Below are 26,726 nucleotides of genomic sequence, written 5' to 3' on the forward strand. Positions count from 1 at the left end.
ACACAAACCACATGAACATCAGGCACTCAAGATGCATTCACTGTAATAACTGATAAATAAGTTACTTCAAATTATTTTATCCTAATTTTTTGTTTTTTAATGGCCACACCTGTCAAATATGGAAGTTCCTAGGCTGGGGTCAAACTGCAGCTGCAGCTGAGGACTGTGCCACAGCAACACCTGATCCAAGGCACATCTGCAACCTATGCTGCTGCTTGTGGTTTTACCGAATCCTTAACCCACCGAGTGAGACCAGGGATCAAACCCACAGCCTCATGGATACTATGTTGGGTTCTTAACCTACGGAGCCACATTAGGAACTCCAATTTTATACCAACTTTTAACAAAATTTCTAATTGTCAAAATAATACACTTGTATCCCAACCAATAAAATCCAACATTTAAGCATTTTCACTCCTAAGAAACTGATTAAAATAGCATTATACATGATCTGAACAACCACTTCTAAGGAATTTTGAAATTACATTTGAAAGTCATTCATGGTATACAAATCACACTGAAGTCAAAGCAGTGATGAGATCTGTCCTGCAGAAATGCTGAGTCCCCAGGATCCAACCTCTAAAATAAACTACAGGCAATGGAGACCTCACGTTCTTTGTGATACAAGCAGGAATATTAAAATAGTCTCAAGGCCTACAGCTGGGATTTATGGGGGAATACAGTTTGACAGGCAGAATTTTACTTTATAGACAAATATGAGGGGACTTGACTATTCCTTTTATTAAGATCTGCAGATTATAAATGCTGTAAATTTTCTACACATTTTAAAAATATTTAACAGAGGAAATTTCTATCTCTAAAAAAAAGCAAAGCAGAGATATAATTAACTCTATTAAAATATTTGCATGATATAATGCTTTTTCCTGTAAGTTGAAAGTTGCCAGGACTAAATGCCACCAAGCAAATGTTCAAGTCATAAAAAATACAGGTACTTTGGACATATCAAATAAGAAAAAACCAAAATTGATATAATATTTGAATTCATTAAATGAAATGTTCCATCGACCCCCAGTCTAAATTTTTGCAGTGTTTATTAGCTATATTCTCCTCCTAATATATAAAACATTAAAATATAGCATACACAGCAAAGATTTCATTTTTAGTAATTTTCAGTCTTCAAGACCAACAGCCTTAATCTTTGATTGGTTTTCTAAATCTTCATCTTTAAAAAGATATACATATAATTCTCTTTCCTTTTGATGCAGTTTATTAGATGCCAACGCTTTTCTTTTGGTCTTCACATCAGCAAGAATATCAATAAGAAGATGATTTAACTCATTCAGATTCAACTTGATGAAACTGCTCTGTTAACCCCTGATCGCTAGGCAAAAGCTGATTTACTCCTTGATACAAAGCATCCACAAAGCATGTCCACATCATTATCTAGTTTGGACAGAAAGAAGAAATGTTCTCGAGCAGATGTTGCCAAGTGCTCTTGTTAAGAAAGAAATGTCCTGTTTTAATTTCTCGGTCACTTCTTCCAGGTTTCTATGGATTATAAACAATTCCTTTTTCTGATTCTCTCCTTCTAAAAGCTGATAAAGCGTATGAGTAGACTAATCCTTGGTATCAATGGTATTCCTTGGATTTAGCTGCTGAGATACTGATGGGTCTGTTAGCGCTCGTGGAGCGTCAAATTACTTTTAAGTTCTTGAACCGAGTTTTCAAGTTGATGATGTACGTCCCAATGGTTTCTCAATTCAATTTCATATGATCATTGTAGAAGTTCAGGAGCTGCCTTTTGCTTTATCAACTGATGTAAAACTAACTCTTGCCTTGCTGTATGATAGTCTTGTGTAGCCATGTGCAAATCAAAATCTCCCTTTTTACAACTGGGATATGCAATAACTGGGCACTCCCTTTTAGCCCAGCAGGCAAACTTTTGTCTTTTATCTGAGTGATCTGTTCTTCAAGTTTCAGAACCTCACTATTCAAGCTAGGAATTTTGAATAGTTGAATAACCTAGCATCCAAATTATCTCTGCCAAGAGCCTTGCTAGTCAGGCTATGAAGATTTTCCTTTGCCCATTTTATACTTGATTTCATGATCAAATAACTTGCTTTCAAGTGAATTAACTGATGTCGAGCACAAAGGTATGCTAGCTGCCGCCTAGCCATGTCTAGCAGTCGCTCCTCAAAAACTTCTTGATTATCAGAGATAGATGGTGCTTATATATCTAAAAGTTGAAAATTTTCTTCACTTGAACTTTAAAAGACTTTGTGGATACCCTGAAAGAACTGTTTTCTGGTATATAAGGCTAATGCTGTTGTGCTTTGCTCTTCTTGGCTTAGATATTTTCCCAAGGAAAACTGAGATTAAAAACACCAGTGGATTTGTCCCTTGACCCAAATTAGAATGTCTGAAGAATGTCATTAATTTTGCAACTCCATCACTAAGAGCCTGAAGTTCATTACTGATTTTTAGTATTTGAAGCACTTAGAATTCCTTGACTCTGCTTTCGGCTTTTTATTGGCTGCTGCTTCTTTAGCATTTAAACTCAGGGATTTGTAGCTAGTGACTGAAGCCATCAATTGGCATTTATTACATTGCTGAATTTTCAGGTTCTTTAATTTCTGTGGAGTTTGAGACTCATTCTTTAATTTCTCTAGCTTTTTGTCATTCAGGGTAGGTGTCTGAAAATCAGAAGTTTTACAGGTTTTAAGAACCTCATCCACTGCAGCTCCTTCTAGGATGAGCGTGCCTGATTTTTGAAGAATGCTAAAAGCTTCCAGCTCCTCCCCAGACAACACATTCTGTTCATTCACAATACAACAAAACCACTTCAAAAATGATTCATTTTCTCCAGTCTCAAAGAACCAGTCAAAACCTTCCCCATTAAGAATATCAGCTTTGGGGCAATCTATTTTTTTAATGTTTACACAAACTCTTTTCCACAACTCAGGTTTTAACTACCCATTTTTTTTTTATTACTGATAAAGCTTCACAGTATTGATAGTTAGAAAATAAATCCAAACATATGCAAAACTAATGTTAAGTCCACAGAGAAGGGAGAAAAAGTATTTTTAGAATCTGTAATAATGTCCCTGAATGACTCAATTAGCATCCACCTTCAAGAAAGAACCCTAAGTCCAGATACAATCAACCTCAGGAAGTTCCACTCACTCTCCTCAGCAGCCCGTTGCCACCGTGCCTCTCACTGCCTCATGGGAGTGCATGCACAGGAGGGCCCTAATTTTGGTAACTAATGGGAAGCCCTTAAAAAAAAGTTGGCATCTATTTCAAATTCTAGAATCTTTGTTTGCTCCTCTCCTCCTTGACACAATGCATGCATTTTTAAAATAATTGTCCCAACTTTTATTATTATTATTTTTTAATAGTTATTTCCCCAATACAATTTTTTCTCTGCTATACAGCATGGTGACCCAGTTACACATACATGTACACATTCTGTTTTCGCACATTATCATGCTCCATCATAAGTGACTAGACATAGTTCCCAGTGCTACACAGCAGGATCTCGTTGCTAATCTATTCCTGCATTTTTCATGTTTTACAGCAAGGATCAATTAGCTTATGTTGGGTAAAAAACAACACAAAATCTCCCTTACTTAAAAATACAAAGATATGGTTGTGACACTACTATGTCCAGTGAGGATCAGCTAGAAGATCTGATCTCTGTTATCCTCACTCCTGGACTCTGATTGGTAGAGCAGAATTTTCTGGAATGATGTTGGTGACTATGGATGCTCGGGCACTTAAAGGTTCCATCTGGAAGTCACACAGGTTCCTTCAGTTCGTATCTTATGGGCCAAGTAAATCCCTTGGCCATCTGAATTAAGTGGGGAGGGATGAGGCATAGGCAAGAATAATAGTCTTATGTGAGCAAGAAAGAATCAAATATCTGTGAGCAGCCCAAATAATTTCCACTCAACCTCTGAGAAACACCCTCTTGTATTGTCCTTCTGCAGTGCTGAGTTATGTTGATTCCCTTTGCATCTCTATACACTCTCCTCTGCTAACTCCTTTTATTCCTCCTTCCCTTATATGTGGTCACTTTCTAAGAATATGCCCTTGACTCTTTTTATTTGTTGACAATTCTCTTTCTTAACTTAATCTACCCATAAAACCATCAAAACTGCACAGACAATCTCAGCACATATAACTTTCTATCTTTCTTGAGTTCCAAACCTACATTTTCTTTTGGAAAATTTCCTTTGATGATTCATGGCCCTTTCATTTTCCTAATATTCCAGGAGTCAAGACATTCAATAATTTTGTACGTGTGTTTTCTTTCAACCTATCCATTCCCCTTTGTTTTTTTTTTCTTTTTCTACTATGTATATTTTATTAGTTTAACCCCTTTAACCCTTTTTATATCTCCTGTCCCTCCTTTAACTCCTCAGTGACACCATAAAACCAGGACATCTGCAGTTTCCCCCAAGCAGCCTCCCTGACCACAGGCTTGTTCCTTCAAAATTCCTTCCAAAGTAATCTTTCTGAAATACAAAAATCTTCTTGATTCACTTATTTGCTTCTTATTTTTTAAACACCAGAATTTAATAGTAAATTCTCAGGAAAGCAAAGTAACAGCTTCTATCTGGTTTTATGTTTCCAGCTTTATTTCTAGCCAACCCACTATTGTACTTTACCCTGCAGTTCTATTAAATTATAGGCATTTCTTCACTTTCAGAGTTTCTCAATCATGGCCTATTTTGCCCACTCTCTACCTCCAAGGGGCATAGGCCATGTCTAGAGATGATTTTTTTTTTTTTTGTCACAACTAGCAAGAAGACTTGCTGGCATTTATTGGATAGAAGCCAGAGATGTTGCCAAACATCCTTAAATGACCACAGCCTCCAATAACAAAGAGTTATATAAATCAAAATAGAGATAGTGCCATTGTTGAGAAAACCTGCCCTAATCAATATAATAATTTTTTTTTTAAGGGCTGCACCCATGGGCATATGGAGGTTCCCAGGCTGCTGGCAGAATTGGAGCTGTAAATGCAGGCCTACACCACAGCCACAGTAACTTGGGATCTGAGCTGTGTCTGCTACCTACACCACAGCTCATGGCAACACCAGATCCTTAACCCACTGATCAGGTCCAGGAATAGAACCTGCGTCCTCATGGATGCAACCCAGATTCTTTTCCATTGAGCCACGATGGGAAATCCCCAACATTATAATTTTCATCTCTGTGCCTTTGTACATGCTGCTCTCTTTCATAGATGCTGCCTCCACCCTGCCCCATCCCAATGTCTATCAAATTTCTACTAGTTCCTCCAGGTTTATTCTTTGCATCGTAGACTCTGAAATTATTGACTACTCTTCATTCCCAATTGTACTTGACAAGTTATTTTACTCCAGTCATATTATACTCTTTCTCAAAATCATTCACTGACTCTCCATTATCTCCATTGCCGATCTCACTTACCTTGGTATTAAAAGCCCTGGAAAATATGGCAATAAACTACCCTAAATTTCCCCCAAACCACCATTTATCATTTGTTTCTTTTAATTCATATGCTCCCCTGTCTGTTCATCTCTACCAACTAAACTCTTACCAGATTTTCAAAGATCAGCTTATGCAAATCCTCAGTTCTTTGGGGGAATCTGTTTGGCTATATCTTTGACTTACCCTCCTTCTGGTCATCTACTTACTTTTTTCTGGTCATTTTATCATGGTCACTGAAAACCTGAGCACAAGGACTATAGACAATATAAATTGCCAATAGAATCCTGAAAGAAATCTACCTGGATGGCACTTTTAGTTGTTTAAAAGTTTCATACCAATAAAAATGTAGTCAATATAAATTGCCAATAGAATCCTGAAAGAAATCTACCTGGATGGCACTTTTAGTTGTTTAAAAGTTTCATACCAATAAAAATGTAGTCAATATAAATTGCCAATAGAATCCTGAAAGAAATCTACCTGGATGGCACTTTTAGTTGTTTAAAAGTTTCATACCAATAAAAATGTAGTCAATATAAATTGCCAATAGAATCCTGAAAGAAATCTACCTGGATGGCACTTTTAGTTGCTTAAAAGTTTCATTTCCAGATATAGTATATGATATGTACCATGCTGAATTGTATCCCTCCAACAAAGATACATCGAAGTCCTAAATCCCAAGACCTTAGAATGCTATCTTAGTTAGAAATAGGGTCTTTACTGGGGACTTCCCGTTGTGGCTCGGTGGTAATGAATCTGTCTAGTATCCTTGAGTATGAGGGTTTGATTACTGGCCTCATTCAGTGGGTTAAGGATCCAGTGCTGTCATGAGCTGTAGTGTAGTTCACAGATGTGGCTTGGATCCTGTGTTGCTGTGCTGTGGTGTAGGCCAGCAGGTGTCTGATTCTGTCCCTAGCCTGGGAACTTCCATATGCTGCAGGTGCAGCTCCCCCCCCCGCCAAAAAAAAAAAAATAGAAAGAAAGGGGGGATTGGGATAGAAATGCTATAAAATTTGGTTGCGATGATCGTTGTACAACTATACATGTAATAAAATCCATTGAGTAATAAAAAAATAAAAGACAGAAAGAAAAAGAAAATTTTTTTACAGAGAGAGTACAATTAAAATGGGATCATTCGGGAGTTCCTGTCGTGGCGCAGTGGTTAACGAATCCGACTAGGAACCATGAGGTTGCGGGTTCGATCCCTGCCCTTGCTCAGTGGGTTAACGATCCGGCGTTGCCGTGGGCTGTGGTGTAGGTTACAGACGCGGCTCGGATCCCGCGTTGCTGTGGCTCTGGCGTAGGCCGGTGGCTACAGCTCGGATTCAACCCCTAGCCTGGGAACCTCCATATGCCGCGGGAGCGGCCCAAGAAATAGCAACAACAACAACAACAAAAAAGACAAAAGGCAAAAAAAAATGGGATCATTCAAGGAGAACTCAATCCAATATGATTAGAGTTTTTATAAAAAGAGAAAATTTGGACACAGGGATAGATAGACATGCACAGAGGAAAAAGGATGTGAGGTCAAGGGAGAAAATGGACATGTGACTGGAAGCATTTGTAAGCCCAGGAATGCCAAAGATCGCCAGCCAACATCAGACACTAGGAGAGGCCAGAAAAGATCTCTGCTAGAGCCATCCGGGAGCATGTTTCTGATGATAACTTTGTTTCCAGTTATAGCTTCCAAGACTGTGGGGCAATAAATTTCTATTTTTTAAAGGCACTAAGTTTTTGATACTTAGTATGACAACCCTAATAAATGAATACATTCTGTATGCAAGTATTTAAATGGTGTTCTTTTCCTTCCTCTGCATTTCATGGTAGTATAATTCATTTTTCTCAGTTTATAACCACAAAAACCTCAGGAGGAAAGTTTCTACAAATCAGCACCAATAGCTATAAACCTATAGTGACAACAGTAGAATAATCAGAGTTCCAGACCAATGGAGTTTTCTAATGGCATCCATTAAGTGTTGACACTCAGGTACTTAGATATTCATCTCTGTGTCTATAACAGGCATTTCAGCTTATAACAATTGCCCTAGTAATAAAGGTAGGACTTTTAAGGTTATATTGGTATTTATAAACTTTAAATAATTCACTTTAAAAAGAAATAGTAATTTCTGAAAATTATTTGTATAAAAAATTATCTTTCTTATATACACTTGTTTTGCAGAGGAGAAACAATTAGGAGGTTTTTGTAGCCCTTTGTAAGGCTTTTGAATCTATGCAAATATTAACATCATAATTACCTTTGTGTTTAATTCTATTCACAATTCTTTTTCTTTTTTTCACAATGAGATGGTGGTTTTGAACATTCTTTCAGATATTTGGACTCTATACATTCTGCAAAAATATTTTAAAAATCTTTATTATTATGGTTGATTTACAAGGTTCTGTCAAATTCTGCTCTATAGCAAAGTGACCCAGTCATACATACAGGTATATATGCATCCTTTTCCTCGTATTATCCTCCATCATGTTCTATCATGAGTGACTAGATACATTTCATTGTGCTATACAGCAGGATTCCATTGCTCATCCACTCCAAATGCAGTAGTTTGCATCTACTAACCCCAAACTCCCAGTCCATTCCACTCCTTCCCCCTTGGCAAAAACAAATTTTTTTTTTTTTGTCTTTTTGCCATTTCTTGGGCCGCTCCCGCGGCATATGGAGGTTCCCAGGCTAGGGGTCTAATTGGAGCTGTAGCTGCCAGCCTATGCCAGAGCCACAGCAACACAGGATCCGAGCCGCGTCTGCAACCTACACCACAGCCCACGGCAACGCCGGATCGTTAACCCACTGAGCAAGGGCAGGGATCGAACCCGCAACCTCATGGTTCCTAGTCGGATTCGTTAACCACTGCGCCACGACGGGAACTCCATAAAATATTTTAATTAAAGTTTTTTTTCTTCTCAAAGAGTAGCACTCTGCCCTAAGTCAAAGCTTCATTCTTATTAATAATCACGAAAATCTACTCAGAAGAGAGACCATGCTTAGCACTGAATTTTTCTGGGTGCATGCAGTGCATTCTTAACTCACAGCTGAAGGACTGGCCCAAAGTTGTAAATTTTATGATAGGTTGGTGTAGAGCAGTTTAGCACCTAACTTAGTTGGCTGTTTCAAATGATAGCTCCTTGATGAGTAATGTTCCAAACAGCCTCCAATGAAAGCAGACCTCTTGCCCCAGTTCTGAGTGAAGAGTTTTCATAGGAGTACTTGTTCAAAAGAGATGTTCCATCATATCCATAAGTGGAAGTCAGCAGGGACATGTTTTTTATCTGAAAACATGGAAGCGCCAAGGCTGGGTAACTGGTATTTTGCTTGGAATGAGGAGGATGAGTGTTGGCAAGACCAACTGAGCCGAGCCATCCCTATTTCCTTCTCTGATGACCTCATGCGTAGTCATCACACTTACTATGTTACTATTCAAATGGCTTCTCTTGGGGAAACAGACTTAGGATAATAGTTATGGAATATTCGAAGGTCATAGGAAGAGATTAGAAAATTCTTATTTTTACTTTTATTTCATGGACAAGTTGCTTTTTGATCAGGTTGAGTCAATATTGTGAGTCGGTTTTGAAACTCTACTTTCCAACAGTGTATCTATTTACCAGTCTTACCCTGTTTGAATTATTATTGATTCATATTACACGTCAGTTATTATAGTTTAAAATAGGGTAAAAACCAAAACAGTATGGAGGTTTCTAAAAAAGCTGAAAATGGAACTACCGTATGATCCAGTATTTCCTCTCCTGGGTATTCATCTAAAGAAAATGAAAACATTAATTTGAAAAGATATATGCATCCTTATGTTCACTGTAGCATTATTTACAATAGTCAAGATATGGGAACAACTAAAGGGCCCATCAATAGACAAATGGATAAAGAAGATGTGAGATATCAATATCTGTATCTATGTCTATGATGTAATCTCACTCAGCCATAAAAAAGAATGAAATCTTATCATTTGTGACCACAGAGATGGATCTAGAGGGTATGATATTAAGTGAAATTAAGTCATATGAAGAAAACAATTACTGAGATTACATTTATATGTGGGATCTAGAAAATAAAAACAAATGAGCAAACATACAAAACAGAGAGAGAGTCATAGATGCAGAGAACAAACAGGTGGCTGCCAAAGGGGAGGCGGGTGGGGAGAGGAGAGAAATAAATGAGGGAGATTAAGAGGTAAAGACTTCCAGTTACAAAACGAGTCATGGGTATGAAATGTACAGTGTGGGAAATAAAGCCAATAACAATGTAATAGGTTCGTATGGTGACAGATGACAACTAGACTTAGAGCAGTGATTATTTTCAAATGTACAGATATAATGAATTACTATGTTGTGTATTAGGAACTAACATAGTGTTGTTGCTAAATTATATTCATAAATACCAAGCCAAACAAACTCATAGAAAAAGATACAAGATTTATCATGACTAGATGCAGGGGGTAGGGAGACAATAAATTGGATAAAAATGATTAAAAGCACGAACTTCCAGTTAGAAGATAAATAAGTACGAGGGGTGTAATGTACAACATGATAAATGTAATTAACACCGCTGTGTTATGTGATACATGAAAGCTGTTAAGAGAAAATCATAGGGATTTTTATCACAAAGAAAAAACATTTTTTTTCTATGATTTTGTGTCCATAAGAGATGATGAATGTTCGCTAAACTCATCGTGGTCCTTATTCTTTGATGTATGAAAGCCAAATGATTACACTGTACACCTTAAACTTATACCGTGATGTATGTCAATCATATCTCAATAAAACTGGAAGGAATTTTTTCTTAACTTTAAAAAGCAATTTCATTTTATTAATTTTCCATTTGCACTGCTATGCTTAGCAAGCTTCTTCCCTCTTAAGATTGCCTCATGGTTCAAAAATCCTGGCTGCAAAGGCAGCCATCATATCTACAAAGCCAGCCATCACATCTATAATTCAGGCAGGAATGAGAAGGAGAGGGGAAGGCAAAAGGTACCTGCCTAGTGAGTAAGCCCCCATAAGAGCTTTATTGGAAGTCCCATCCAATGATTTCTGCTTATCTATCAGCAGGCCCCCTTGTCTTCAAGTGTATCTTGGGAATGTAGGTTGTTGGTTTTTTTTTTTTTTTGGATAGGCATAGTTCTACCCTAAAATACAGTGCATCTTTTTAAGAATAAATAGCATAAATCTCACAAATAGTCTGTCTATTTGTCTATCTATCATCCATCCATCCAACTTTCTGTCTATACTTCCACTTTACATTCTAATTTCTCTGCATTTTATATATCAGTATTATTCAATATTGAAATTTGTTTTTAAAAGTATGATTATGAGGAACCGAAGGATGATGCAACTGCATTATTAACCCGGTAATGTGTCATCAGTTCTCTTTGCTGCCTAGAGTTTTCCATCACTGATCATTTATCACTATCCTTACTTTTAATAAACAGTGGAAATATGCATGACAAAAGTGGACTCTAGACAACAATCTGTTCAAATGTGGATATGAAACTGACTGCTAACCACAGGTTCTTTTATGGTGTTTTATACTTTGATTGCCATTCATGCCAAGGAATTACTCAATTTCTCCACCATTTTAGCTCTTCAAGGCTGTTAAACTTTTCTTCATAGAGTATGGTATGACTTCATTTGTATGTGACATAAAGTTTTGATCATTTATTAAATTCTGTCCCAATTTTTTTCTCATTAGCTTGAGATAAAGTAATACAATACTGTTATTTATCATATCCTTTATCCTTTTTTTTGTGATGTCAAATCAAACTTTCAATTTATTAAATATTTTAGGAAGTAAAAGTCTAAGCTGATGAAAATGTCTTTCAATTACAAATTAACCCAGGATTTTATCTGAGTTCTGTCAGAAACAGAAATGACTGTTGGTATTGCAAATAGAGGAAACTGAATGCTGGTAATTGAATACCCAGGTGATGGAAGATCTGAGAATTTATGCAGAGAAACATGAAAGAGTAGAAGCAGCACAAAGAGGTCATTATCCTCAGGCTGAAAAGACTGATAGGAGGTAGTACCATCTATGTTCAAAAGCCTGGACTTGTAGTTGACCTTAAAAAAAATATTCCTGCCCTGTTCTGTTCTGCCTTACCCTGTGGGAGTTGGGACCATGGTAAAAAGGGCGATTCAGTGGTAGCTGGACCACAAAGTATGTGCAAACACTCCGGCTGGAATGTCTGAAGTAGAGAGAGATTGGGAGTGATGGTGTGGCTTTTAAGGTCCTTCGGTCTTCCAGCTTCTGCCACCAGCTCCCAGTGACCAGGCGTAGTTTGAATAAGCTTGTAAGAAAGCCTGGGAAATGTAGTTCCCTGTGCTGTAATATTAGGTCAAGGAAAGGAAATATAATGGGTCTGAGGACAAACAGATAAATAACAGGCACACTGGTCTGTTTTCCCCTGTAAAATCGCTGCTTTTTTCTGCCCAAATCTAGGGCCCTGAAAAGTGACCCCCATGGACTATACCACGTGCATCTTTTTGCCTTTTGGCTTTCCTCTGTGTTTAGCACTGGCTGAAGATCAAGGAGCTGAGAAAATTCAGTTGTGGGTATTTATTCTTCTGATTTCTTTGTGCCAGCAACAGAGTTTGATGATTGGCTCTGGCTTTTCCTGGATTCTGGTAATACTGTCCCCCACTTTCCCTCTTGAGTTTGGCTGTGTTAACAGTTCCTTGTTCTGCTAGTCCCAGGGTGGCTTCGTCCTTCCTTATTGGGTTCCCTTAATTCAGCAAACACATTTGGAAACAATCCCTTCATTAAACCATCTTCATTCACGTACACCCTTTGAACGTACAGTCTATTTTCTGCCAAGCTCATGTGTATTATATTGCGCAAATGAGTTTTGTCTCTATAACCACTAGAGTAATTCAATACGAATGCAGGATAATTGTTATTTTGGCATTTGGACTTGCCTATCTATTGACAGCTGGATTTATTTACTAATACATAAGAAGTAAAATTCTCTCATTTTAGGTAATTTCTTGATGTAACTTAATCTTAAATTCATGTGTACATACAAGCATTGAAATTAAATGACATTATTCAGTTATAAAATATTACAGACATGGATCTCAGTGAGATATGAAGGTGGGGTCAATGAGGATATTCTGTATGGGGACACTGCAACATTCAGTCTTGTAGAAAACCATTAGAATTGTTCTGAGGTCACTTTTTACTAACTATGTATAATTGGTGGCCAGGCAAGTGCATAGCCAGTTTCCAAAATAGGTGAATGGCATTGCTAGTTTTGACAGCTTCTTTGAGTCGATTAAATAATAAAAAAAAAAAAAAAAAAGAGGAGTTCCCCGTCATGGCTCAGTGGTTAATGAATCCGACTAGGAACCATGAGGTTGCAGGTTCAATCCCTTGCCTCGCTCAGTGGGTTAAGGATCCCTTGTTGCCGTGAGCTGTGGTGCAGGTTGCAGACGCGGCTCAGGATCCAGTGTTGCTGTGGCTCTGGTGTAGGCCGGCAGCTACAGCTCTGATGAGACCCCTAGCCTGGGAACCTCCATGTGCCGCAGATGTGGCCCTAGAAAAAGACAAAAAAGTAAAAATAAAAATAAAAAAAGAATGCAAGCTTCTCCAGACAGGGACATCCAGGTGGGCACAAGATTTGGGAGCAAGAAAAACATATGAAAAAAAAAGTATCCTTTGGTTATGGAAGGCTCAGTCTCACCAGAGATTCCAGGGCTTCACAGCTAACTTGGCAGGAGAGAACTCAGCGGACACAAGTCAGAAGCTAGAGATCAACCAAATCTAAGTATTTCAATATTTAATCAACTAATATGCATTTTTGTCCAAAGATCTCAGTTTGCGAAACATTGTAGCTATGAGTAATCTACTCTCTTTTCTACGTTACTACATATTATTAGCAGATCCTTCTTTAAGCAAATCTATGAAGAAGCAAACATCATCTCTACTGTAAGCAACATTTTGCTTCTGTCATCTTTTCCTTTATCACCATGTGGATTACAGCAGACACTTGGTTTTCTAAAAATGGTTCCTGGAATCCTTAAACAAATCACCATAAACTTGAGTTGTTTTGCAGATTGTGAAAAACAAAACAAAACACAGAAATAGAGAGTAGACTAAGTGTTTTCCAGGGTTAAGGAGTCAGGGAAATAGGGAGAGGCTGGTAAAAGGGTATAAACGTTCAGCTATAACATGAATAAGGTCAGATGGTCAAATTGTAAAACACAGTGACTACAGTTAATAACACTGTGTAACTGAAATTTGCTAAGAACTTAAATGGTTTCACAAAAAAAAAAGAAGGAAGGAAGGAAGGAAGGAAGGAAGGAAGGAAGGAAAGAAAAAGATAAAAAAAGATAAATATATAAGGTGATTGATATGTTAACTAAATGGTAGGAACTTTCACAATGTGTTTGTGTATCAAATCACCAGGAAGTACGCTTTAATTATCTTACTGTTTTATATGTCAATTATACCTGAATAAAGCTGAAGGGAAAACAAGAAAAGGAAAAAAAGTAGTCTCCTTTCTTGAAAAACATGTTTCTTAGAATTGACTTCTTAATAAAATTATAAGCAGAGAAATGTTAGCTTTTTTTTTTTTTTTTAATTTTCCCACTGTACAGCAAGGGGGTCAGGTTATCCTTACATGTGAGAAATGTTAGCTTTAAACCTCACTCCTAACCAAACCTTGCCCTCTACCTGTCCTGGAAAATGTTCACTTTCCACTGCCTTTTGATGCTGGTAGTGGAGGTTCTTGCTACTGTTGGAATTATTTCTCAATTCACATATAAAACACGAGCTTTGTGAGAGATCCAGATATACTTACGCTCCATGAAATTTCTATTGAGAATTCCAGTAACCTCAGGAATCATTTTAGACCTTGAAGTCTCTTGAACTTAACTATTTTCCAAAAGATCTTTGACATGTAGTAGATGAAATTGAGTTTGACAAGCTGAAGCTAACGACATTGAGTATCTTTGTCTTTTTGACATTTTTCAGCTCTACTTTCACTTTGCATCATGCAGTTCACTCTTTTCTGTTTTCTTAAAATGTCACTTTCTGCCCCCAAAACCAGTTCATACCCCTCTCCCGCCGTAGCCAGTTAGGACATAGAGAGAACAAAGTTGGATAAAGAAAGAGTTTTAACTGCTGGGTCGTTGTATTTCATCTGATTTTTTATTAAAAATATAAATAACTTTAAGCTTAACCATTGCATCTATAATAGCAAGCTGCATTAACTATTTCAATAAAATGGATTTTGGCTAAAATGTTGTATACAGGTTATATATACATGGTAAACTTCCGAGCTTACAATTTTAAACATCTGATTTTAAAGTTTCACAGCAGATCTCCAATATTGACTTCTATTTTACGTGCATTAATCACTTCATGTGTGAATTCGAAAGTAATTACCATAATTCTGTGACCTTCTGAAATATATGGGATCACTCCGAAACCATGTTCACGTTAACTGATAAAAAAATTTCCGGATGAAATTATGCTGGTGTGTATGTCATTTTTTCATTTTTTCTTACTTCTAAAATTCTAGTTTCTTATGGACCATGCTGTTTCAGAAACACATTTTTATTAGTTGTTTTCTAATATAGCTTTCACATTTTGATTGATACATTTGTTTTTAATTATGAGCTAATTTAAATCTTTTTTTCCTGCCTACTTTTTTTTCTTCTCTGCTTTTTTCCCTCGGCTTTATTTAGATATAGTCAATATATAATATTGCGTAAGTTTAATGTGTCCAACATGTTGATTTGATACATTTATTATGAAATGATCGCTATGATAATGTTAGTTAATACCTCTGCCCCATCATATAAATACCAATTCTCTTTTCATGATAAGAACATTTAAGATCTACTCTCAACAAATTTTCAAGTATATAATACAATATTATTCTCTATAATGTACCTTGCTGTACATTAGGTCCATTGGTATACCTCAGCATTTTCCACATGGGGATTTTATCTCTTGTTTTCAGAAAGAAAAAGGAGTGGCCAGAGAAACCTTTTTTTTTTTAGAGCTGCTGGTGTGGCATTTGGAAGTTCCCAGGCTAGGGGTTGCATTGGATCTATAGCTGCCAGCCTATGCCACAGATACAGTAATGCGGGATCTGAGCCACATCTGTGACCTACGCTAGAGCTCACAGTGACCCTGGGTCCTTAACCCACTGAGCGAAGCCAGGGATCGAACCCCCATCCTCATGAATACTAGTCAGGTTTGTTTCTGCTAAGCCACAACAGGAAATCCCAGGCATCTGCTTTCATTCAAGTAACTTTAGTTCAAAATAATCCTTGTGCCAAAGTGGCATAATTTGAGATGGCATATTCTGCTTTCCAGTGTTAAGCCAACTCCTTTTGCCCTTAAAGACTTTCTTCCATGTGCTGATAATAGCAGAAAGAAGATAGGAGCTTGAAGAGGTATAGCTTGAGGGCATATCTCGTTTATTTACATGGTCTGTGAAAAACATCTTCGGCAGGCAAAATATGTCTCTAGAATGGAAGAACTCCTCTAGTACACAGACCCAATTTAATTTCTTTGCAAATAATTCAATTTCTTTTCCTTTCTTATATCATTCTTTGGTGGATACACAAAATGCTTGAAACATCCTTCCCAGACTCTCTCCCATGTTAGAATTATCTCAACAGCATCTTTTTGCAAAACACTCCCTTGCTAGTTACTAGAAATTTAATTAACATATGGCTTTACCCTCTATGATATCATTTGCATAAAGAGAGCTCTGTTGCCAAGAACTACTGACTGACTATGGTTCATTCTTAGTTCAATCTTTTCTGAGCCCTCAGCTTTACTTGGTGAAACTCCAACTATGCTTTTAACTTGCTACACTCCTGCAGACTTTCTGCTTCTTTTTCCTTGCTCCCTCTGCCTCTCCACATTGTGTCACTGGCCTTTGTATACTTGCTTCTCAATTCAATAAATTTAATTCATATTATCTCTAGCAACGACTCCTGAGAATTTCCTCTTCTTTAATACAAGAGATTCTTTTTATGAGCAATGCCACCCACCACCATAAACCAGTGTGAAGTGATGATCTCAATGCCTGGTGTGTAGTTAAGCATGTGACAAACGATACCTCCTAAGACAGGGTAATGTTTATGAAAAGATAATCTTTCTCTCCCTTATGGTTTATTGATCCTTCACTATCTAACCATTGCTATTTACTTAAGGGCTGATGGAAGAAGTTATCAATTTTCTTGGGTTTTGGTTTCTTTTCTTCCCAGAGAGAAGGGAGATTTAGGGTAGAGGCACTATATATTGACCTATAAATTGAAGTGAGAGGGATTTCCCTGAATCTAGAAATAAATTACTGTGAGCTCTAGGAAGGAAAGATAAGAGCAGAGAGATGCACATTTAGATTAGAGCAGAGGGTTCCTGAGGGCTGCCAGGCTGAGAATTGCCTTAAGTTCAGGGTGGTGGACATCTCAAAGGCCAACTTGGGAACTGATTGCCGAGGTCAAGATCTTTTCCTTTTTCTCTCTTTACTTCCTTTTTTTTTTTTTTTTTTCCTGGTCTTTTTAGGGCCGTACCCATGGCAAAACAAGGGTCTAATCGGAGCTGTAGCTGCCGGCCTACACCACAGACAGCAATGCAGGATCTGAGCCACATCTGTGACCTACACCACAGGTCATGGCAACTTGGGATCCTTAACCCACTGAGCGAGGCCAGGGATTGAACCCTCAACCTCATTGTTCCTAGTTGGACTCATTTCCGCTGCACCATGATGGGAACTCCGTCTCTTTACACCTTGGTACTTTCATTAGATTTTTGACTCTGAAAGTTGGATTGGAAGGGAGATTGAAAACGGACTAAGATTTTTTCCTTCCAATAGAGTGTTATGGGGATCAAGACATTTTTTTTTCTCTTTATATCAGAGAAAAATATACTTCTAACACAACTGAGTCTGTGGCCTGTAACATAAATGTTGTTATTATTAATTATCATTTTATTTTCATTATTCTTATTCTTGTTGTGATCACTCTGAGAGTGAAAGGGCTTCGAGAAAACAAAAAAATCCCAAGGTCCACAGTTCCAGTAGTTTGAGGATAGAAACACATTGCACAAATCCACTAGGATAAAAATTTAGCAACTCATAACTTAGAACCCGTGGTAAAAAGTTCATTTTTCACTTACAAATTCACAACACACATGCATAATAATGCATTCGGCTTATCTCACGGCGCACCTGAAGCCCACCGTCCCCTTATCAGCAAATAGAATTATATTTTTATAGGCTTGCTTCACATTTAAATTTTTTTGCCTCTCTCCTGCCCCAGGATTTGTGTGAATTCTCTTTGCCTTCCCCCACCACTCAGCCTTGAGAGATTGTGTGGATTTCCTTGCCCCTGCTTTGAGCTCTTGGGAGATTTCCCAGAGAAGATGTATGTATGTATGTATGTTCAGGCTCACACTTTCCTTTTTATCGAGGCTTCTTTCTTTTCATTGACATATAGTTGATTATATATATATAAACATATATATAAAATATAATATTGTGTTAATTTATGCTGTAGTTCTTATTTCCTTTTGGATAGTCTGTTGTTGGTTTTTTTTTTTTCCTTTCTTTCTTCTCTTTAGGTCCTTTTTATACTCTTTTTTTAAAATGAGCATATCTTGTTGTTTTAGATATATTTAAATCACCTTTCATATGAGCTAAAATGAGAATTTCAACCATATTATTATTAGAGATGTTTCTTTCACAGCATTTTAAAAGGAAGGGCTGTAACACATATAATCATAAATGTCACTTCAAAAATATGTCTTCATTCAGACAATAAAAGCGTATTGAATACCCACTGTGGGGCAGGCACTGTGCCAGCTCATGTCACTGAAAAGATGCTGGCCCTGTGTGCAAGAACTCTGGGGAAGGTAGACACGCCAAAATTACAAAACAAAATGATCCTTGCTGACATAATGATCCTTGTAGATGTGTATAATGTTCAGAGAAAACTGAGGGGAACACAGTCAAAGAGGGACTTAAAAATGCTTAATTTGGGAGTTCCTATCGTGGCTCAGTGGTAATGAAACTGACTAGTATGCATGAGGACGTGGGATTGATCCCTGGTCTCGCTCAGTGGGTTAAGGACCTGGCATTGCCATGAGCTGTGATATAGGTCACAAACCCAGCTAGGATCCCACATTGCTGTGGCTGTGGTACAACTGCAACTTCCATTCAACCCCTAGCCTGGGAACTTCCATATGCTGTGGGTTCAGCCCTAAAAAAAAAAAAAAAAAAAAAGAAGTTACCCAAGAGTTATTTGTCCTACTCGCTCTCTAAAAGAATGATTTCCAAAATAATTTTTGGTGACAAAACAAGTTTGATATAGACTGTTGTGTGCATAGCTGCTGTTCTTATCCCGAGTGACTAAAATGAGGAAAATTTTTTCACTAAACTTCAAACATTTACAGTTTAATTTTTAAAGGTAATCTGATTATGAGGCATGGTATATTCTTTAGAAAAAGACCTCTTTTTCATAAAATCCATTTATAATTTTGAAGAGGAGGTGATAATGGAGGCAGTATTACTCAGACTTATAACTCAGTATATTCTCTAAAGTCATCCTCGCTCTTGTATTTTTTCATTTCTTCAGTGAACATGATGAGGTATTTTTATGAAGGAGGCTATCTATCTAGAGACTGCAAAACCACTCAGCTTCTTTTTCCTTTTTATGTATAAAGTATATTTAGAGCATATTATGTTATATATAAAAAAAGAAGACCCCAAAGTTACCAATGGAACTTGATAAATATGACATTTTTATTATGACAATATTCTCCTGTTTTATTTGAAAAGATTGTTTTCAACTATTATGGAAAACTCTATTCGTTACATAAAATCCATAATCTTATTTAAATAAAAATCTCTTCAGTCAGCTCTAAAATATGGATAGCTAAGTTGTTAAACACAATGATTCAGAGTTATTAGATTAAGGAGTGAAAATGACATACTTGCTTGAAACCGTATGGACAATTTAGACTGAGAACACAATTTCCTGGCATGAAATTTAACCAAATCTCTTTAAAGTGGAACCAGAGGATTGTGAATGACAGTTGTTCTGTATTGCTGTTTCACTTGAAAAGTCAATGAAAATGTATTTAATATCTTACTGAGTTCAGTTTTTTCTTATTTACAAACTTATTTTTTACTCTAAAGTCAGCATAACCATATTTCAGAAAGTTTGTAAAATAGAGATAGAAAAAAATCACTTACACTTAACGCTAACAAAACTAATTTTCTGGTTTGGAATATGGCAGATCCTGTTGGGTTACTTTGAACACATTATTTAACCTCTCAAAGATGCTGACTATACTCTGAAACAACATAAAATGACTGCCTACCTTGCTGAGTTGGAGTAAAAATTAGAAATTATACATATAAATTTTATAGTGAGTTGACTTTACCAAATTCTCTTAAGAATAAGACAAGGGATAATTTCACAAAATAATTTTTAAAAATGTACAGAGAATTATTTGTTTTGCAATGTTTCTTGCCAACATTTTCCTAATAGATACGGTTCCATCCTTTTTCTGGCAGTGTTTTGGTAAGAAGTCCCTTCTGGAGGATTCTCAAATGATATTTCTTTAGGATGGCTGTATAATGGTTATTTGGCATTTTCCTTAACTACCAGTTCTGGGGATTCTCTTCATTTATGCTTTCGTTGGAACCTGTGATCATTGACCCCTATGAGTACCTCTTTCTTGGTTTAATTTTTTACTTTTTAGAATATAGCCAGCAGGTCACCACTTCTGCTCCACAAGAGCCTTCCATGGCCCCCCATGACCTCCATAACTCTCAAGCACTGTTTCTTTGCATGGTTATTGGGGCTGCACTATGTCCTATCACCCCTCCCTAAGCACCCTGCCCTCCAAACCCACAGGATCACCTGCTGTTTCCTTGACACAGCACCACAAGCCTGCCATTCCCAGATGCCTCCGCTCTCCTTTCTATGTCCCTAAAAGTTATTTATTCCTCCATCAACACTAAGCCCAAACACCATGTCCTCGGGAAGCCTTTCTTGGCTGCCCGCCACACTGTACTTCTCTTGCCCCAGAGGCTGGCTGATGCTCTGAAAGAAAGAAAAGCAAATACGTACCTAGAATGTGTGTTCGTATCAGTCAAGATGAATTAAATAGCTGCTTGTTCCGGAGTGGAGAGTCCTAAGAATACCTGTCACCAAGTGTGTAGTTGAAGAGATGTTGCCAGATTGTGGCTCAGAATTGGGTTTTGTTGCCACAGAAGCTAGATCAGCATTGGTGGGTGGGACCTCACGCCATTAGGCCCATAGTCTTCAGCACTGCCACCATGACTGCTTTGGTCAAGAATCCATTGTTACAAGATAGGAGTGTCCAAAGTCAGAGGCTGGCTTATGTCATCTGGCTAAGGCATTCTGTCTGCTTGGTCATTCAGTGCCTCTCCCATAGTTGGTGATATCTGATGGGTATTGGCATCCAAAGACTTTTCTACTTCATGACTACTCATATGGGTCCATTCACCTGCTTCTCCTAGGACACTTTGCTTCTTATCTACCTATCTTTTTCTTTCCAGGCCTCTGGACAAGAAATCAAGTCATTTGTATTTTGAATTTTATGTATATTTTGCCTTAGACCATGTCTTTTTCTAAAGGACATGGCATAGTAAGTGCAGTGCCAAAAGCTCTTCCCACTAGGATGACCTCCTATGTTGCACTTTTCAGAGCCATCCTGAGTGGGATTGTTCTGCATTAGCATATATATTTCAGCTTCTACACATGTCGTGAACTGACTTATTTATAAACCAAGCTTAGATTTCTTCTTCTATGTTGGTTTTTCATAAGGGGGAGAATGTCCCTATGTCAATAAGTCCTCTGTACCCACTTTATACTTAATCCACCTTGATCCAGCTCTTTGGAGGCCATAACCACACATATTATTGTCAGTATTACGAGTATATGTTGGCTGCTTTTTTTACATACTCTTCCTTTTTGAATCAGTCAGCGTCTCTCTGGATAATGTTGTGAATTGGCCCTAATTTTTTTGTCTGTTAACTAGAAGGATCAGTGGAGGTAGTGTTGTCCTAAAAGGCAGAGGTCTCTGCATCTTAAAAAAAAAAAAATGAGAGAGTTGTGACTTTTTTTGCTTTTTAGGGCCACACCCATGGCATATGGAGGTTCCCAAGGCTAGGGGTCTAATCGGAGCCAGCTGCCAGCCGCAGCCACAGCAAAGCAGGATCCTAGCTGCATCTGAGACCTACACCACAGCTCATGGCAATGCCAGATCCTTAACCCACTGAGCAAGGCCAGGGATGGAACTTGAAAGTTCATGGTTACTAGTCAGATTCATTTCCACTGTGCCATAAAGGGAACTCCAAGTTCTGACTTGTAACAGCGGGGTGGGGTGGGAAGTGGGCCACTTTTAAAGGCCTACAGAGTTGGAGAAGCTCAGGTCTCAAGGTTCTTGACTGTTTCATCCTGATGTCTCCACCAAAGTGTTGGGGTCCCACTCCTTCCTGATCTAAACCCTGAATTTTGTGTAGCACGATTGCCAGTGTTGACAAATCAACTGTCTCTAGAACTCTAATTTGCTTATAATTAAGTCCTAGAACTGATATTTAGCTTTTCTGGCTTCTGGCATTAGCAGATGTAAACCTCATTTTCTTTCTCTGAGACATCAATAGCACGAGCAACTGCCATCCTATCCCATTGTCCTTATAATAACAACCTCTTCAGAATCTATCAAGTGCTTCAGAGAGTGCACCTGCTGGTGTATTTTCTTTAATTGATTTCCCATCCCACTTTACAATCAATGCACATTTTAAAAAATTCACTACTATAATATGCCAGTTGCTATCATCACTCCAATTACCACCCATGATGCTCTTCTTATTGCCAGCCAGCTGGTGATGATCTAAATCCAACCTCTCATTTTTAGACTCTGCTTCTTCAACCACTTCTGGTAAGAATTGTTTTAGTTGAGTTCCTCAGGAAATAGTCTCAAGAAGGAAATTTGTATGCAAGATATTTATTCACAAATGCTCTCAGGAACACTTGTGAAGGAGTCAGAGAGCTGGACAGAATGAAAAGTTGAACTACAAGATAGAATACAGGTCTCAGCTGATCCAAAAGGGAGCTCTGGCTCTTCAGAGTTATTGTGGATTAAGGATAGATGGCTTAGCATATATACCTTCTTCCATTGACCAACCATAGGATAGACACTGTCCTGGGAAAACAGATATAACTTTAGGTGAAAACACATCCTTCGGTCAAGGGCAATTTCCAAAGAAGGACATAGCTGAGAATGGTTAGCGGCCAGTAACTGGGAACAGCAGTTCAAAAGTCAATGCCTCCCATCATATGGAGGATGTCGATGGGGTACCACACCATCCACTAGCCAGGGTAAAGGTGTGAGCAAGGTAAAATTTGAGAATTTCAAAGTCTGGAAATGTTTTTATCCTATGTTCATGCATAATTACTAGTTTGGGCATAGAATGCTAGATTGAAGAAATTTACTTCCTCTGAATTTCAAAGTATTGTTCAATTGTATTCTACCTCCCGGTGTGTAGCAGGCAGCCTCTAAAACGGCACAAACTCATCCCCACTTTCTGGTATTCACAGCCTTTGTAGTCATCTCCACTTGTGAAAGTAGGGCTCTCGAGTGTAGATTAACTTGTAATGAATGGAATATGGCAAAAGTTTTAGGGTGTCATTAATCCTGTATAAAAAGACTGGTGTCTGCTTAAAGCATTTATTCTTTCATTCTTTCGCTTTTTTGCTCTCTTGCAGAGGGAAGCAAACTTCCATATTTTGAATGGCTCTGTGGTGAGGTTCACTTGGCAAGGAACTAGTGTCTGTAGTCAATAACCAGCAAGGACGTGAAGGAAGCCAACAACCACACTACTGAATATGGAAGCACATCCTTCTCTAGGTGAACCTTGAGATGACCATAGCCCCAGCCACATCCTGATTGAGCCAGAAGCACCCAGCTAATTCACTCCCAGACCTCTGCCTCGTAGAAATTGTGAGCTAATAAATGTTTGTGGTTTTAAGCTAACTTCGAGTATGCTTTATTATGCAGCAATAACTTGCTAGTAATACACAATGTTCCCATTGAGAAGTTCGCTACTATTATGATCTGAATATTTTATAAAAACCTGTTTTGTTTTTTCTTTATCTTGCTCTGTATTTCTCTATCTTGGTCCCTAAAATTAAAAAACAAAAAAACAAACAAAAAAACCCCTTTATTTCCAGTGCTCATAATTTTCATGATGCACCTTAGATGGATCTGTTTGCATCTATTGGGATGAATATTCATTGGAATGTTCTTTTTATAACATATATTTACTTTGAGTAGTCTTTTTGGATAGATTCCATTTTTATTTTTTTTTCATTTATTTTAAAAACTGTATATTTTTTATTGTGGATCACCAAAACTATTAAAATGTTTTTTTCTCTCTCTAACTTTATGTTTATGTTCTTTTGTATATTCTTGTGAGAAATTTCCTAAACTTTATTTTCAAACTCTTTTATTGAATTTTTTATTTCTGCTCTCACATTTCTAAGAAAACATTCTCATATTATTATTTTCATATCGTTCTATTTTATAAATGCATCTTTTCTTGCCTCTGGATATTAATGAGGTTTTGATTTACTTACTAAGTTTTTATTACCCTAGATAGTTACTATTTAACTTATTTCCCCCCAATTGTTTGCTTTACTGAAATAATCACTGGTTAACCTCTCACATAATTTAGAAATTTTTTGCTTGTCAATAGTTTGTTGATTGAGTCTTCATTATACCATATCCTATGGAACCTCCAGATTTTAGCATGTTTAAGTTTTTCCTCCTGTTTAATTGAATTTACAAGATAAGATTCTTCTAAGATAAAGCCTTGGAAGTTACACATTAGCTACCAGATTTGTGGGTGTCAAGTGAAGTCAGAATGTCAGAAATCTTAAGATTTATTATATACATTTTCATGCATTCTTTTTTTTTGGTCTTTCAGGGCCACACCCAAGGCATATTCAAGTTCCCAGGCTAGGGGTCCACTGCAATGCAGGATCTGAGCCAAGTCTGTGACCTACACCAGAGCTCACAGCAATGCTGGATTCTTGACCAACTGAGCAAGGCCAGGGATTGAATCCACATCCTCATGGATACTAGTCAGTTCATTACTGCTGAGCTACAACAGGAACTTCTCATGCATTCTTTATATTAGCATAATACTGCTGTTGCCAAACATATCTGATATCTTTTCTGATATCAGGAAACCCCTCCAATAAACTGCTGGGGTTTAGGAGAGAGCTCCCAGACATCAGCACAAAAAGGAACTCTCTGGGGCCTTTGCCTACTGTGAAACTGTATTTTGCTTATCTCTTGCTGCCTAACAATTCCACTCTTTCCTCCCAAATTAGCAATGTACAGCAACAATATTTTATTATGCTCACAGATTTTGTGGAAATAATGAAAGGACACAATATGGATGGCTGTCCTCCCTGCATGATACTTGGGGCTTCAGTGATTGGGAGACAGAATAGCTGTGGATGGACAATCCGGATCCATGATACTTCCTTCAGTCACACTGATGGGGTTGCCTGAAGGTGGGCTCAGCTGAAACTGTCAGCAGCAGCCTCAGGGTTATTCACCCTCTTGCAGGGCTCTGAGAGCTTATGTTCTGGTGAAGAGGGCAGAAGCTGCGGGGCTCTCTGTTGCCTCACACCAGAACTCTCGTGGTGTTGCTCTGGCTGAATTCTGTTAGTGAAAGCAATCACAAGCCTGCCCCAATTCCAGGGGAGGGCACACAGCTCACCGCCTCACAGGAGGACTTTCAAAGATGCACCATAAGTTCTAATTGCACGTTTCAGCTTTTCTCAACCAAACTTAATTCCCTTTTTCAGAAAAACAAAAATTTCTATGGTTCTGTGATGCAGATTTGATTGTTTCTTGAATTTGTTCCTGCCAACTAGAGTCAACTTTCTTTGATCTTCTGTCAGTTATCATACAGCCATTTCCTTTCCATTGACTAAAGTATATGAATATATAAAATAAATAAAAATTCTAAAATATTTCCTATTCCTTTTTTCTTACCTTTGGGAATTTGCACCTCTTTCTCTGTTTCTTTGTTTCTTTCTTTGTTTCTTTGTTTCTTTCTTTCTGAAAAGCACCTTCCATTTATTATCATTTAAGTGAGGTTTAGGGAGAAAGAACAGCTAAATGTGTATACTCCATCTGCCACTTTAATTAAAGTCTCTGTTCTTTCTTTTACAAAGCATCTATTATTTACTCAACGAACATTTAATGAAAAACTACTGCATGTTTGCCACATGTCAAGGTCTGTGCTATTTTATATATATTATCTTATAATAATCTCATTTCCTATCTGTTTCTTGTTGAATACTTATAATTATTTGATATACTACCATCAGCCCTGTTTTGCAAACGAGAAAACTGAAGCTAAGCGGGTTATATAAATTTACCAAAGCCATTCTTGCTCATCTCGAATGTAACAAAGCTTGGGACTGACACTCAACCCCAGAGCAAACATGGGTGCCCTCAAATAGCATTAGTGTCGATCACTCTGTTTCCAGGATGACTTGCAGTACAAATTTTTCCTAATCCTGAAGTTAACTATGATGATGAGAATTTTATCAAAAGTAGATAATATGGGCCCCCAGCCAAGTTGGTCATGATGAATTCTGGGTCTTGATTATCTTTGGGAATGACTCAATTTATACACTATCTGAGTTCCAGAAAAGAGCTATGTTAATCTGCTTTTTGTAAAGCAACACACTTTTTAAAAGCCTTGAGGCACTTCTTACTCAAAGGACTCTTTTGATGAATTATTTCATTAAGCAAATGATTATTTGTTTTAGCTCTAATGACACTCAAATTTACCAGTAATTTGGGAGTTCTAGTCATGGCACAGCAGAAACAAATCCGACTAAGAATCATGAAGTTGAGGGTTTGATCCCTGCCTTCTCAGTGGGTTAAGGATCCGGCATTGCTGAGAGCTGTGGTGTAGGTGACAGATGTGTCTTGGATCTGGAGTGGCTGTGGCTGTGGCATAGGCCAGAAGCTATAGCTCCTATTAGAATTCTATCCTGGGAACCTCCATATGCTGCAGGTGCGGCTCTAAAAGACAAAAGACAGAAAAAAAAATTACCATTAATTTACATTGGTATTTTGGTGTTTGCATTTAATATATTGGTCTTAAGATGTTATATCACTAACTCTCTTCTAAAAACATTTTCCACGGAGGAGTAAATTAGAATGGAGAAACAAAAAGAGAGCTTTA

The 26,726-nt window shown here is 37.6% G+C and overlaps 1 pseudogene; it reads right to left on the minus strand.

Annotated features, from left to right (window-relative positions):
- Positions 1 to 1,130: 1,130 nt before the first annotated feature.
- LOC125137383 (HAUS augmin-like complex subunit 3) overlaps positions 1,131 to 26,726 on the minus strand; it is a 69,371-nt pseudogene continuing 43,775 nt past the window's right edge.

The sequence above is a fragment of the Phacochoerus africanus genome, chromosome 10 (assembly GCF_016906955.1).
Source record: "Phacochoerus africanus isolate WHEZ1 chromosome 10, ROS_Pafr_v1, whole genome shotgun sequence".
Lineage (NCBI taxonomy): Eukaryota > Metazoa > Chordata > Mammalia > Artiodactyla > Suidae > Phacochoerus > Phacochoerus africanus.